Consider the following 16,675-nt stretch of genomic DNA (forward strand, 5'->3'; position numbering starts at 1 on the left):
TTTCAATTTCCATTCTATGCTGCTGCTATCTTCGCTTTAATTTCAATTTCCATTCTATTCTGTTCATTGATGATGCTTCCCAAATATTTGAATGTGTCTACTCCTTTAAAAGTGAGATCACCCACTGTCAGTGGACTACCATCATTAAGTGCCTTGCTCACGACCATATACTCTGTTTTCTTCTCATTAATTTCTAATCCTGCTTTCCTTGCAATGTTTCTGTAGCAACTTGTCATGAGCTGTACTCTCTATGTGCGTTCAGCATTTTTGGAGAACTGAAAGGAGACATTCGTTGCCGTCGATTTGCTTCGGACGAATACATTCACGCCTTGGTACAATCATGGTTTTGCAGGGAAATGTAAACATTTTTCCTTGAAAACACTGACTGTCTTACCTCACGGGGAGGGGGGTTAGCTTATTAACAGTTATGACGATTACTTTTAAAGAATAAACAGTTTACTTGCTTTTTAGGGTTCTGTACCTCAGTCTGTCTGACGTTAAAAAGCAATTTTCCTCAGCAATGAGTAGACGTTTCAAGTATGAAATTTATGTCATGTGCTGAGGTCTAAGGCTCCTTGGCAGTGTAAAAAAACTTAAGTATAAAGTTTCACTACTGCAGATATGTCAACTATTTCTGACTTTAGTGCTGTACTAACTGTACTGAAACGCTCCAAAATACTCCCCCACATTGTTGCCATGAATGTAATATTTTTAGAGTTAATCTGTTGCAATGTCCCTGTTACTTCCGATTTAGTAACAGCTTTCTCGCTTTTATCTTCAGAAATGCATTTAAGAGCTTGATTGACTGCATCCCGACTAGCATTTAAGCTTTTGCAGGCATCTTCTCCAGCTGACCATCTTGTAATGCAGAGAGACTTTTAACTCAAGTTTCCATCTTCGAAAATTTTCTGTAGAATTTTCAAGCGTTGTGTAGATGCCGAAAAAAATTGTAAGTCGTTTGTAGCAGATCAAAAAATGTTGTAGCCATTTTGCAGGATGTGGCTGGCCTTGATCCTACCAGATTCAGGAAATGAGTGGAGCAGGGTACGAAAAATGCCAAGGGATTGAATGACTTGATTTGGGCTTGTAGGCCAGAGTACATCCCTGCCATATTTGCAGCATTATCACAGCTTTGGCCCACGGCAATTGCTTATATCTAGTAAACGGGAGTTGAGGAACATAAACACAGCTTCTGCCAATTCTTTCCCGGTATGTCCAGCATTTCTCATAAATTCTACAAACCGCTCTTGTGGTTGACCGTCTCTATTTACGTATCGTATAACGAAACTTAAGTGATCACAGTATGAAACATCAGGTGTAGAATCCACAATAATGGAGAAATGCTTTGCATCAACTATCTCCTGTGTGATCTTTTCTGTGACAGTCTTCCCCATAATATTGATAATTTCTTCATAAATACTAAATGATAAATACGAGGTCTATCCTTTACCCCGATTTCCATATTTAGCTACATGAGCCGCTAAGAATGGATAAAATTCAGCTATCAGCTCTAAACAGATCATAAAATTGCCCTTCCTTAAGGAAGCAAAGCCAACGGCATTGCCGCAGTGGTAACACCGGTTTCCTTCAGATCACCGAAGTTAAGCGCTTTTGGGCTGGGCTAGTACTTGGATGGGTGACCATCCGGTCTGCCGACCGCTGTTGATTAGCGAATCTGGTCTCGTAAACTGACATACGGCATGGAGAGCTGTGTGCTGACCACATGCCCCTCCATATCCGCATCCAATGACGCCTGTGGTATGAGGGTGATACGGCGGCCGGTCGGTCGGTACCGTGGGGCCTTTCAAGGCCTGTTCAGACGTAGTTTAGTTTTTAAGGAACCAAACTGCTCTTCATCTCCACGAAATGGCAGTCCCCTTGAGGAAAGTTTTTTTCACTAAAGTCACTATCCTCTGTAGTACATTTCTCCAAAACTCTACTTCTTGTAGCTGAGTAATAAATTGTTTGTCAACTCGGCATAGAGTATTTCCCCTTTGTCTGAAACTTACAACACAATCGTGATGTGCACTGGAATTTTCATGTTCAGTTACCCTTTGATTAGGTGTTTCCAATCACTAAAGCCACTTGTAGCGAAATGGGATGAATCCCCAAACGGTTTATATGGTACACAGTAAAGTAATCCCTGACTGGGTGAGTAAATGAAGTAACCGCGTTGCAAAATGTCTCCATTCAACAATTTCCTTTGAAACAAATCTTTGGAAATAAATCTTCGTTTATCAGAACATACAAGCTCTGACGTCACAAAATCTCGGTTTCTATTCTGATTAAATCCGTATCTTACTATGTGATCTCGTGTTTTATCACTGGTTCACCAAAAGAAAGGATCTTTATCAACAGTAGAGTCCGATGAAACTTCACCTTTCTCCAACTCTGGTTCACTTGCTGTGGAATTGTTAGTATGTTATGTGATTCTTCAATTTCTCCAGGCGTATTCTATGACGAAATAAATCTCGAGTGAACAGCCTGGTATGAGTGTGCATAGGACACAATATTTCGGCAGTCGACCCCGTTGCCATCATCAGGTGCGCTGGTGATGGCAACGTGGTCGATTGCCGAAATATTGTGTCCTATGCATACTGCATACTCACACCAGGCTGTCACCCGAGATTAATTTCGTCATCACTATCGTCGAGCGTTTCACCACAGTTGCTGCTGCACTGTGAATCATTTGTAGGTGTCAAGTACGCAAGAGAGGAAGAACCTTCAGGTTAACGAGAAAAGTTTGTAGCTCTGGCATTTGATCTAATACTTCCTTCCCCCTCTTCCTCCTTTGTTCAACTAAATTTCTGCAGCCTGTGCCACTCAGACGTTTGCTACCGTCTACATTCACGATTATACACTCCTGGAATTTGAAATAAGAACACCGTGAATTCATTGTCCCAGGAAGGGGAAACTTTATTGACACATTCCTGGGGTCAGATACATCACGTGATCACACTGACAGAACCACAGGCACATAGACACAGGCAACAGAGCATGTACAATGTCGGCACTAGTACAGTGTATATCCACCTTTCGCAGCAATGCAGGCTGCTATTCTCCCATGGAGACGATCGTAGAGATGCTGGATGTAGTCCTGTGGAACGGCTTGCCATGCCATTTCCACCTGGCGCCTCAGTTGGACCAGCGTTCGTGCTGGACGTGCAGACCGCGTGAGACGACGCTTCATCCAGTCCCAAACATGCTCAATGGGGGACAGATCCGGAGATCTTGCTGGCCAGGGTAGTTGACTTACACCTTCTAGAGCACGTTGGGTGGCACGGGATACATGCGGACGTGCATTGTCCTGTTGGAACAGCAAGTTCCCTTGCCGGTCTAGGAATGGTAGAACGATGGGTTCGATGACGGTTTGGATGTACCGTGCACTATTCAGTGTCCCCTCGACGATCACCAGTGGTGTACGGCCAGTGTAGGAGATCGCTCCCCACACCATGATGCCGGGTGTTGGCCCTGTGTGCCTCGGTCGTATGCAGTCCTGATTGTGGCGCTCACCTGCACGGCGCCAAACACGCATACGACCATCATTGGCACCAAGGCAGAAGCGACTTTCATCGCTGAAGACGACACGTCTCCATTCGTCCCTCCATTCACGCCTGTCGCGACACCACTGGAGGCGGGCTGCACGATGTTGGGGCGTGAGCGGAAGACGGCCTAACGGTGTGCGGGACCGTAGCCCAGCTTCATGGAGACGGTTGCGAATGGTCCTCGCCGATACCCCAGGAGCAACAGTGTCCCTAATTTGCTGGGAAGTGGCGGTGCGGTCCCCTACGGCACTGTGTAGGATCCTACGGTCTTGGCGTGCATCCGTGCGTCGCTGCGGTCCGGTCCCAGGTCGACGGGCACGTGCACCTTCCGCCGACCACTGGCGACAACATCGATGTACTGTGGAGTCCTCACGCCCCACGTGTTGAGCAATTCGGCGGTACGTCCACCCGGCCTCCCGCATGCCCACTATACGCCCTCGCTCAAAGTCCGTCAACTGCACATACGGTTCACGTCCACGCTGTCGCGGCATGCTACCAGTGTTAAAGACTGCGATGGAGCTCCGTATGCCACGGCAAACTGGCTGACACTGACGGCGGCGGTGCACAAATGCTGCGCAGCTAGCGCCATTCGACGGCCAACACCGCGGTTCCTGGTGTGTCCGCTGTGCCGTGCGTGTGATCATTGCTTGTACAGCCCTCTCGCAGTGTCCGGAGCAAGTATGGTGGGTCTGACACACCGGTGTCAATGTGTTCTTTTTTCCATTTCCAGGAGTGTATTATGTCAAAACTAACCAGATTAATGCAACTGGGGGAAAATACACACAAACAATAATAAAAGCACCAAACTGAAACCAAGCCACATCAACGCTACTTTTGATGCTTTCGTGCCTTGCCACATAAAAACAATGCATAGGCAATGCTGCCAGTTGCATAATGTTGAGTTCCCACCCTTCTACCTACGATTTCCCCCTCAGATTCTTTCGAGTTAACACAAACTATCGAAACTGTTGCGCTCGTATCGATTCCTTTGCAAACTCTAACGCTTTTTGCATGTTTCGTAGTTTGACCACTCGTAGCGCTGGTTGACACCTCTGCTCGCTTCAGAAAACTATGCTATACGCATGCGCGATGATTTATTTTGGGCACGGTTTGAAACGCTTTGCAACCAACAGAGGAAAATCAGCTCATCAGCAGGAGACAGTTTCGGCCGTCCATTGGCTATAAATCGAATAGCAAATGGCGAGTTAGAAACCACGCAACTGGGGAAAATGTCCTCTCGAAAGCATTAGCGCAGTCTAAACGGTTTCGACCTAACTCCAACGAACCTAATAATAATTCCCGCAACCATTGCTGCGGTTTTTTTTCTGCACACGTAAATTTGTAAGCTCATAATTTTGCCGCCCGTACGATTTTGCCGCCGTTAAGAATTTGCCGCCTTGGGCCCGGGCTCATGTGGTCCAATTGTAAATATGGGACTGCCTTTGTGAAACAATAGATTCTAACCTATGTCGTATTTCCATAAACAACATTCGTAGGTGAATCTGCATCAAGGTCGTAAGTTTGTTCAAGGGAAAATAAAGTTTTTTTTCCCGTAGCGCAAGCCTGCCTTACTGTATAAAACTACACAGCCTGGTCCGAGACGCCTGCTTGGCAGTGTTTGCACTGCAAAAGCAGTTTGCGGCCCCGTGTTCTTACATTCTAGAACATTTACCGAATTTTTTTACGTCAACATTAATAAACGCTATATCACTGGAATGTCTACTCAAGAGCTATCGAATGCAGTCATAAAAAGTATACGGTCCCGTTTATAAAACGTACTTGCTTCAATATCTCAGATGATGCCAGCGCTAAAAGCATTAACCAAAAAAATCCATACGTGCCTCTCGAAGCTGAAACATTTGCCGAAAACAGCGTTTCGATATGTGTAACCGTTCACAAAATTAAAGAGGTATAACGTCTTACATGACTCACCCTGTATATACGTAATTAATTTGTACAGAACTCTCATTTTTCCATCTGTCTCCTTTTTACTTGGCTGATCCTTATATATCGTTTTATCGCTTCACAACCATGTTAGATAACAGAAAGACGTGACAAGTATTTCTCGCTTGTGTACTGCGAGTAAAACAGTGATGACCTGGCCGCAGGCTCAAAGTAGATTTATAGACGTAACACTTCATCCCTTAGTTTAAAAATTCTGATAAAACAGGCGCGAAAAAGACAATAAGGAATTGTTGCACTAGTGATTTACAGGTTGTCATATTTGGTCAACGGACTGGGTCCCCTTTAATTGAGACCTCCCGCTTATAGCAGTATACCACGACGAATACAGGTATGGCTCAATGCAAATGGACGTGCTGCTGGGTGTTAGGAGTACCGGTGTGTTCAGCAATCTGGACCACTACCTCTGAAGGTCTCGCTGTATGGTGATACAACATGCAATGTGTGTTTTTCATGAACAATAAAAAGGGGGCGGAAATAACGTTTATATTGACCTCTATTCCAAATTTCTGTACGGGTTCCGGAACTCTCGGAACCAAGGTGATGCAAAAAAATTTTTGATGTGTGTATAAGGCGCACATGCCGATCTAAACACTGATTTGCAAACGAAAATATTGATGTTTGTAAGAGTTTTTTTGTCTACCTATCTACTTCAAGGATATAATTTTCGTGGCTAAAAGAATGGTCTTCAGAATATCACTGCGTAGCTACAGCTGACATATGCATAGAGAAGAAGTCACTTTATGAATAAGATTTCATGTATAAGCAGCTGATGTCGAGGATGCACCCTCAAAATTAGTAGGCAACGGTTAAAGTTGACTGTTGTTCTTGATCAAGGCTAGCAGAACGCGTCCTGAATTTATCGTGTATAAGGTGAAACTTGAAACAGTCAAATCCCGTTTCAAAGAGCGAGAGCTAGGTGTTTGTCAGCCCCAGAGTGAAATACGTCTTCAAGGAAATATTTGTCAAACTTGTCTTGGCCCATTCTCGCTACAGTTTTCATGTAACATGAGAAAATACAATTTTTGCTAACAATTTATATGATTTTATGAGATTGCTTCGAATATAAATTTCATGGCGTGACATTATTTGTAAAGAAATGTTGAGAAATAGTTAACATACCGTCAGACTTGAAAAGCTATTCCTGGCTTTACTACTTACCAGAGGAAATAATTCCACCAGAGAACAAGCTGTCACAAGTAACGTTCCTCTCTACGCTTTCAGTAAATCAAGAATCATAACGCTTTTCAACCATGCTGCTGTACGAACGGAAAGAACTGTAGTGGCTATAATGTGAAAACTTTCGATTTTAAAATTTTGTGAGGGAAAACGTAAAACTTGATAACTTATTCAACAAAAAGCAAACAGGTTAACAGGATAAGTAACGAAAGAAATAACTTGGCAACACTGAGGTGTAGACTAATTTATTTTCAAAATATTACACACGTTATGTGTAGTGAGCGAAATACGTCGGCCGTTCATAAGAAGCTAGGTGCCGCGTACAAAACAGGCCAGAACAAGGTGACTTTTAACATCGAGCGGGATCCAAACTAATCTATGCCTGAAATTTGCATTTAGAAATTCCGAAGCCCCGTACGTTGCAAGCTGAGTGGCAGTTTTCGCGCTTGGCATGCAAATAGCTTCACTTTCTCCCGGGGCAGAATGTGGCGTCTCCCTCCGACAACTCTCTGCCGGTTTGTCGGTCTGGACGGGCTCCGCCGACATCACATCGCAGCTGCAAAAACGACACTCCTTCACCGGCCCACAATCCGTTCTTCTTGTCTTTCAACAAGTATTTATTCAGACACCATAAATACATCTAGTCAATTATTCTGTACATAGCTAAATACCCTCTGGCCATAAAAAACCGATACACTAGGAAAGCTAGAAAATAACGATATTTTTCTTATTGTGTTAATCTTAGTACAGCATAACTGGAAGAAAGCGTGATTTAAACTATAGCTAATTCCTGGGTATTCAGGGAGCGAAATTTAGCATACAAGCTTGCCATCACTGCCAGCAACTACCACTCTAACTGTAGAGCTTTTGTGTGACTTTTATCCCACTGACTTTAAACTGCATTCCTGTTCTGTCGTTGTGGAGATTATCAGCGGAAATTGGTAGTAGACAGCTGTATGTATTATATCAACCCAAACCGGTGTGCATTTTCCTGTAAATTCTCGGAATGTTTATGACATTACTTAGATAACCCTGCCTCGTACGTCAAAGCTAGGCTGGCGACCGTTGTGACACTAATTTAACAACACGGCAGTGCAGAGGATAAGTCCGGGTCCGCCAATAAAGCTACCTCTGCAGGACAATACGTCGTTTAATTTGTCTCGTCCGTCGCACATCGCGAATAAGGCGTAGATTTTATCCGCGACTACAACAGTCACTTCGCTCGATGCCACAGAAGCTTCGATGAGGACAAAAGGAACGTTTCAGGATAGCGAAATAAATCTTCCATGTGCTTTTAGAAAGAGCATGCCAGAATTCGCTTCGAGTTGTTTGACGAAACCACGGACATCCGAAAACGTGGAAACAGACACAATGATTTTGACGCCGCTCCTCTGGAATACAACATTAGTACCTCAGCAGTGCTGCACTTCACTCAGTATGGGCCTTGTAGCGTCATGAGAATGACATACAGCTAAGATGCTAAAGCTATTAAGTCGTAGTAGACGTATTCGTTCTTTTGCAGGAAGTTACACGCAACAGAATTCCACAGCAGACTGGTAAATATCCGTATGAAAAAAACAGAAAGCTCCTTTTTTTGTCACCAGTGATTGGTTTGATGCGGCCTGTCAAGAATTCCTCTTCTGTGACAACCTCTTCAACTCAGAGCAGCACTTGCAACCTATGTCATCAATTATTTGCTGGATGTATTACTCTAAAGTTTTTGCCCTCTACCGCTCGCTCTAGTACCATGGAAGTCATTCCCTCATGTCTTAACAGATGTCCAATCATCCTGTCTATTCTCCTTATCTGTGTTTTCCACATATTGCTTTCTTCTCCGAATTCTGCGCAGAACCTTCTCATTCCTTACCTTATCAGTCCACCTAATTTTCAACATTCGTCTGTAGCACCACATCTCAAATGCTTCGATTCTCTTATGTTCCGATTTTCCCACAGTCCATGTTTCATTACCATACAATGCTGTACTCCAGAGGTACATTCTCAGAAATTTCTTCCTCAAACTAAGGCCGGTATTTGATATTGGTAAACTTCTCTTGGCCAGGAATGTCCTTTTTGCCATTGTTAGTCTGCTTCTGATGTCCTCCTTGCACCGTCCATTATTGGTTATTTTACTGCCCAGGTAGCAGAATTCCTTAACTTTATCTACTTCGTGACCATCAATCCTGATATTAAGTTTCTAGTTGTTCTCATTCCTACTACTTCTCATTACCTTCATCTTTCTCCGATTTACTCTCAATCCAAACTCCATTCTCATTAGACTGTTCATTCCGTTTATCAGATCATGTAATTCTTCTTCACTTTCACTCAGAATAGCAATGTCATCAGCGAACTGTATCATTGACATCCTTTCACATTGAATTTTAATGCCACTCCTGAACCTTTCTTGTATTTCCATCATTGCTTCCTTGGTGTACAGATTGAACAATAGGGACGAAAGGCTATATCTTTGTCTTACACCCTTTTTAATACGAGCACTTCGTTCTTGGTCGTCCACTCATTGTCTGATCATGATATAATCTAACTGAAATCTTCCCATATACCAGACCTTTTACAAGTATACCTCCTCCTCTTGTGGTCCTTTTACAGAGTATCCGTTGTTACTACCTGAAATTTATTACAGAACTCAATTAGTCTTTCTACTCACTCATTCATTACCCAAGCCCACATTCTCCAGTAGCTCTGTCTTCTACTCCTTTCCCTAAAACTGCATTTCAGTCCACCATGACACTTATATTTTTATCTCCCTTCATGAACTGTATTATCCTTTCAATATCCTCATATACTTCCCCTATCTCTTCATTTTCAGCCTGCTCCATCGGCATGTATACGTGAACTATCGTTATCGGTGTAGGTTTTGCTGTCGATAAGAACAACCATATCATTTAACTGCTCAAAGTAACACACTCTCTGCCCTTACTTCCTATTCATAACGAATCCTACAGGCGTTATACCATTTTCTGCTGTTGTTGATATTACCTGTACTCATCTGCCCAGAAATCTACGTTTTCTTTCCATTTCACTTCAGTGGTCTCTACTATATATATATATATATAAAGTCTTTGAATGTTCCTTTTCAGCCGGCCAGAGTGGCCGAGTGGTTCTAGGCCCTACAGTCTGGAGCCGCGCGACCGCTACAGTCGCAGGTTCGAATCCTGCCTCGGGCATGGATGTGTGTGATGTCCTTAGGTTAGTTAGGTTTAAGTAGTTCTACGTTCTAGGGGACTGATGACCTCAGAAGTTAAGTCCCATAGTGCTCAGAGCCATTTGAACCATTTTTTTGTTCCTTTTCAGATTTTCTAAGTTCCCTACCACATGCAAGCTTCTAACATTCCGCACCGCGACTAGTAGAACGTTATCCTTTTGAGGTAATTCAGTCTTTTTCTCATGGTCATCTCCCCATTGGCAATCCCCTCCAAGATATCCTAAGGGGGGAATATTCCGGAATCAAACTTCCTGGCATATTAAAACTGTGTGCCGGATCGAGACTCGAACTCGGGACCTTTCCCTTTCGCGGGCAAGTGCTCTACCATCTGAGCTACCCAAGCACGACTCAAGCCCCGTCCTCACAGCTGTACTTCTGCCAGTATCTCGTCTCCTACCTTCCAAACTTTACAGAAGCTCTCCTGCGAACCTTGCTGAACTAGCACTCCTGAAAGACAGGATATAGCGGAGACATGGCTTATCCACAGCCTGGAGGATGTTTCCAGAATGAGATTTTCACTCTGCAGCGGAGTGTGCGCTGATATGAAACTTCCTGGCAGATTGAAACTGTGTGCCGGACCGAGACTCGAAGTTTGGAAGGTAGGAGACGAGATACTGGCAGAAGTAAAGCCGTGAGGACGGGGCGTGAGTCGTGTTTGGGTAGCTCAGATGGTAAATCACTTGCCCGCGAAAGGCAAAGGTCCCGAGTTCGAGTCTCGGTGCGGCACACAGTTTTAATCTGCCAGGAAGTTTCATATCAGCGCACACTCCGATGCAGAGTGAAAATCTCATTCTATTCCGGAATCGTTTGACAATGGAGAGATCACCATGATACTTTTTCAATTACAGCCCACATGTCCTATGGATACACATTGTGTCTTTAATTCAGTGGTTTTCATTGTCTTCTGCATCCTCTTACTGTTGGTAATTGCTGTTTCTTCCGCCTTTATGGATGGTTTCCGACCCCAAGGATAAGGAAGGGCCCTGAACCTCTGTCCGCTCCTCCGCCCTCTTTGGCAAGGCCGTTGGAAGAATCAGGGTGGCTTCTTATGCCGGAAGTCTTCGGCAGCCAAAGCTGATTAATCAGTCAATAATTTAAGCGGTGGCGGGTTTCGAATCCAGGACCGAGGACGTTTTGATTACTAGTCAAAGAAGCTACCCTAAACCACGGGAACAGATAGCTACAATTCACAAACACACAATTGTAAAAATGAGATAAGACGAAGCGGCCGACATTTGGCTTAATCAGCAGATGCTGGTCAACCAGCGTAGCTGGAGTCACGAGAGCGTGAATTAGCTGGTATTGGTGCTAATTAACAACTTTGGTGTTAATTAACAACGTCATGATAGGACAAATTATTTCAAACTTCAGTAGTACAAAGAGAGACACAGCAGCAATACATTAATAATACTTCCACTTTTCAAACCGGTACAGAATAAGGTACAATTCACTCGCAAGATGGAAAAGTGCATTTGTCATACAGTAAGTTTTGAATTTACCACAAAAGGTCACAAAATCAGAAACCGTTTTCCAAAGCAAGTAAACATCCAACAGGGTCGTTTTTATCTCTCTTTCCACATGTGTTTGGCGGCTACAGAGCGATCTCTTCATGTTTGGACAACATGGTTATGAATTAACAGCGATCAATATACATTAACTTAGTATTAAGAAAACAGTCTCAAGTCCGCCGCTCGCGGTCGTGCGGTAGCGTTCTCGCTTCCCACGCCCGGGTTCCCGGGTTCGATTCCCGGCGGGATCAGGGATTTTCTCTGCCTGGTGATGACTGGGTGTTGTGTGATGTCCTTAGGTTAGTTAGGTTTAAGTAGTTCTAAGTTCTAGGGGACTGATGACCATAGATGTTAAGTCCCATAGTGCTCAGAGCCATTTGAGCCAAAACAGTCTCAAACGAGTATTTTATTTATTTAGTGCCGTTTATTCCAGTGAAATAACTGAGAGCAAGTCAAGAAAAGTGCATGGTGGCTGCACTTCGTTTCCCCTATGCAAAGCAATCGCATTTTATATAATTAATTTTCAGAGACCTCGCTGTCCATTCCCTGCGAGAAACACATCCGTGAGAACAGAAACAGCTCTACCCTGACAGAAACCAGAAAAGACCGGAAAAAAAAGTCTCGCTGGATAGCTGCACTTGCAATACCTCATATCTTACGAGAATAACTTCTGTACAGCGTCCTACATTGTGATATTCCACATAAAAATTCCACCATATGGTCAAACCAGTACCTGTCAACGCATATCCTCGCCATAAATCTTCCACAAGAATCATTGCACAGACCTAAGTTGGATGCGCAAAACCGACGCTCGGAATGTATTTGCTCTGTGTCTCCAACGTGTTGTATGTCGGGAAACTGCAGCTCTTATGATGGTTTTCAAGTCATCAGATAGTCGTCTTTCACGCATAGCCATGATGCAATTACGGTCAAATATAGGCGGATCCTTTACTGAACTAAGAACAACATTTGCTGAGTTTCGTAAATATCTTCTAATTCTCAAAATGACACTTTTGTGAGCTGACGTCTGAGGATTCTAGGGTGCTAAGTAGGGTCCACATGGTTTATTTATGGCTTTATGGTGTAAACTATTCCGAAGAGGCGTAACGTTCAGTCATCACTTCACCACCTCCTCAGCCTACAAACCCCACAACCGCGTCTCGTACATCAAACATTTACATTGCAACTGCACCATAACACCTGATCTGCGTGGGACATTATTGTACCTGTCTATCAGGTAAAGACTATCTCGAGATCCTTGTTTATTTTTTCGGTCCTTTCTGGAATCTACTTCCCCACAGTTTAAATAGTCAGTCACCAAACTACATTTAAGAACAGCCTTTAACTTTTCTGTTCTCATCACGGTGCTCCTAATTTTATCACTTAATGCCAAAATAACTTTTCAAGCAGCCTGGTAAAGAGGAATACCTCATATCTCCTCCCAAATGTTTTTTTTTTTTTTACTTTACTTTACTCTTCGTGATTACTTTAGAGTAAGTTATTCCATTTTAACAATAACATTTTTTTCCTCCTTCCTTTTGACATTGCATGCTTCTTTACCAACTCTATATTGGCTTCTACATCCCACTGACGTTACAGACCCATTCATTTATTATTATTATTATTATTATTATCACAGTAACATCGTCGGTAAAAAGCCTTAAGGATAGTACGATAAGAGAGAAAAATTATTCGCATATCTTGCGGCCGAAGATGAAGCATGGGAGAAGCGCCTGAGACCTCACAAAGAAGTACGGTGGAAGCTAAAAGTTGTAGCACTAACAATAAAAAACGAACAAATTTTCGACATTATTAAGAATGGACAACTGACTAATGACAATTACTTTCAGCTTCTTTAACCAAAGAAAAACAGAGTAAAAATTGTTTCGAAAAGTAAGAACTGATTTTTCCAAGTTACAAATAGAATGTACTGAACAGAAATAAATTTAGAAAACAGGTAAACGACCCTACACGTAAGACCAGAAGAGAGTAGTAAGCGAAATAACAAGTAAGAGTGAGAGAACGTGAATGTACGAGAGGAGCGCAAAGTCGGTAAAATGTTCGTCATTGCTAACATAAAAAAACCTATTTTATTATTATCATCATCGGTTTGTTATTTCGCTAACCATTCGCCGTTTCCTTAGCTTTCGAGGCGAACGTTGGGATGTTTCCTGCTTATAAGTCATGAATGACACATTTCTCTCTACTTGTCCATTCCCAAATCTGTAAAATGAATTAAATTCTAATACCAAAAAAATGGCTCTGAGCACTATGGGGCTTAACTTCTGAGGCCATCAGTCCCTAGAACTTAGAGCTACTTAAACCTAACTAATCTAAGGACATTACACACATCCATTCCCGAGGCAGGATTCGAACCTACGACCGTAGCGGTCGCGCGGTTCCAGACTGTAGCGCCTAAAACCGCTCCGCCACTTCGGCCGGCTTCTAATACCAAATGTCTATTACTACTGTTATTACAATTTGTCGGCTCTTTTCGTTCTGGGGTTCTGCAGTATTGAGAACAATGAACATAATGCACGACGAGACGGAACTGCCAGCCATTATTTCGGCTGGGGCCTTGAGACTTGGCGCCTCGTGTAATGCCGCTCTCACCGCAAGGCGTCGTTGAGCAGCCCTCACACGTACTTCCGCCGATTGAAAATGGCATTCCGCGCCAGATTTGCTATTTCCTGCCAGAGCAGTAGAACGCGGATTAGGCGACCAGAGGAATTCGCCTGTCCGTGTTCTCCACTTCCGGAGAGGGCGAGACAATAGCGACCGGGCCGAGCGCATCTCCCTCACGTTATACGCACACGCCGTCTGACAGACGCACCAGCTAACGAGGCCGAGCGGCTGCGTGTGGTGAGGCCGTGGACTGCCGGTCTCGCCCTGCCGCCAGCGCCACGCTACCTGCGGCCTCTGCGTCTCGTCTAGATGCCACCATAAATCCGTCGTCACATGGTACGAGGTAGCTTACGTTGAAGTGGCCCTCTACGAGTTTCGTGACGCCACTTCCTGCTATTTCACTTTGAGGAGCCATTTCGTCACGTGGAGTTTCCCGATATTTCGCCAAACAGAGCCATTAGGAAGCAATAACTCCACCTACGTCACGAGCACAAAGCAGGACGACATACCATATTTGACCTGTTCAACAGAAGCCCATATGCGGTTGGTTTTATGTTATACACTACTGGCCATTAAAATTGCTACACCAGGAAGAACTGCAGGTGATAAAAAGGTATTCATTGGACAAATATATTATACTAAAAGTGACATGTGATTACATTTTCACGCAATTTGGGTGCACAGATCCTGAGAAATCAGTACCCAGAACAACCGCCTCTCGCCGTAATAACGGCCTTGATAAGCCTGGGCATTGAGTCAAACTGAGCTTGGATGGCGTGTACAGGTACAGCTGTCCATGCAGCTTCAACACGATACCACAGTTCATCAAGAGTAGTGACTGGCGTATTCTGACGAGCCAGTTTTTCGGCCACCATTGACGAGACGTTTTCAATTGGTGAGAGATCTGGAGAATGTGCTGACCAGGGCAGCAGTCGAACATTTACTGTATCCAGAAAGGCCCGTACAGAACCTCCAGCATGCGGTCGTGTATTATCATGCTGAAATGTAGGCTTTCGCAGGGATCGAATGAAGGGTAGAGCCACGGGTCGTAACACATCTGAAATGTAACCTCCACTGTTCAAAGTGCCGTCAGTGCGAACAAGAGCTAACCGAGACGTGTAACCGCCACGCCGGGTGATACGCCAGTATGACGATGACGAATACACGATTCCAATGTGCATTCACCGCGATGTCGCCAAACACGGATGCGACCATCATGTTGCTGTAAACAGAACCTGGATTCATCCGAAAAAATGACGTTTTGCCATTCGTGCACCCAGGTTCGTCGTTGAATACACCATCGCAGGCGCTCCAGTCTGTGATGCAGCGTCAAGGGTAACCGCAGCCATGGTCTCCGAGCTGATAGTCCATGCTGCTGCAAACGTCGTCGAACTGTTCGTACGGATGGTTGTTGTCTGGCAAACGTCCCCATCTGTTGACTCAGGGATCGAGACGTGGCTGCACGATCCGTTACAGCCATGCGGATAAGATGCCTGTCATCTCTACTGCTAGTGATACGAGGCCGTTGGTATCCAACACGGCGTTCCGTATTACCCTCCTGAACCCACCGATTCCATATTCTGCTAACAGTCATTGGATTTCGACCAACGCAATCGCTATAGGCTACGATCCGACCTTTATCAAAGTCGGAAACGTGATGGTACGCATTTCTCCTCCTTACACGAGGCATCACAGCAACGTTTCACCAGGCAACGCCGGTCAACTGCTGTTTGTGTATGAGAAATCAGTTGGAAACTTTCGTCATGTCAGCACGTTGTAGGTGTCGCCACCGGCGCCAACTTTGTGTGAATGGTCTGAAAAGCTAATCATTTGCATATCACAGCATCTTCTTCCTGTCGGTTAAATTTTGCGTCTGTAGCACGTCATCTTCGTGGTGTAGCAATTTTAATGGCCAGTAGTGTACATTACACCCTATGAGTATATGCTGCACATTGAATGCCTCCAGAAAGAATTTTTATTCGTACGATTTGTTGTAATAAGATGACGGGAAATGTCTTATTGGTGGCTCAAGGATCCCCGAATTTAGTTATTTTCGCGTGATAGCCTGCGAACCTGCGTGTTATGAGAGTAAGGCGACGACAAATTAAAGCTTCATGAAAATGTTTCGTTCTTGTTAAGATCCGTTATAATTAAATGTCAATAACATTTCGGCGATTAAAGCCTTGAGAAGACTATAAGACAAAATACGAGGTCACAAAATGTTGAGCGTAACGTAGTTGGTTGAGGTGGCACGTTACGGAACAGACTGGATCGATAAAGGGCTCGCGTGCTACTGTAAACTTCGCATTTTCTAGAAGGTAGCGGGACTGTGGTATGAAATTAATAATTTCTGGAATGGTTGATGCTATGTCAGAAATGAGTTTGTTCAATTTGGCGAATTTTTATGAGCTGATGACCTTCCTAGTAAACATGTATCTTTTACTTTTCTATTATTTCCTATTCACGGATATGGAAGCTTTTATTTTTCAACACCACAGAGAGAATAACGTGACCAGCACATGGTCAAGAAAGTAAATGTGCGTTTTAATAGAGATCACGTACGAATTTCACACGCGTTAACTTTCTTGAACAAACGGTATGGTTAGCGAGCCAAATAAAGCCGACAACTGCCGCTG

The sequence above is a fragment of the Schistocerca cancellata genome, chromosome 1 (assembly GCF_023864275.1).
Source record: "Schistocerca cancellata isolate TAMUIC-IGC-003103 chromosome 1, iqSchCanc2.1, whole genome shotgun sequence".
Classification (NCBI taxonomy): Eukaryota; Metazoa; Arthropoda; class Insecta; order Orthoptera; family Acrididae; genus Schistocerca; species Schistocerca cancellata.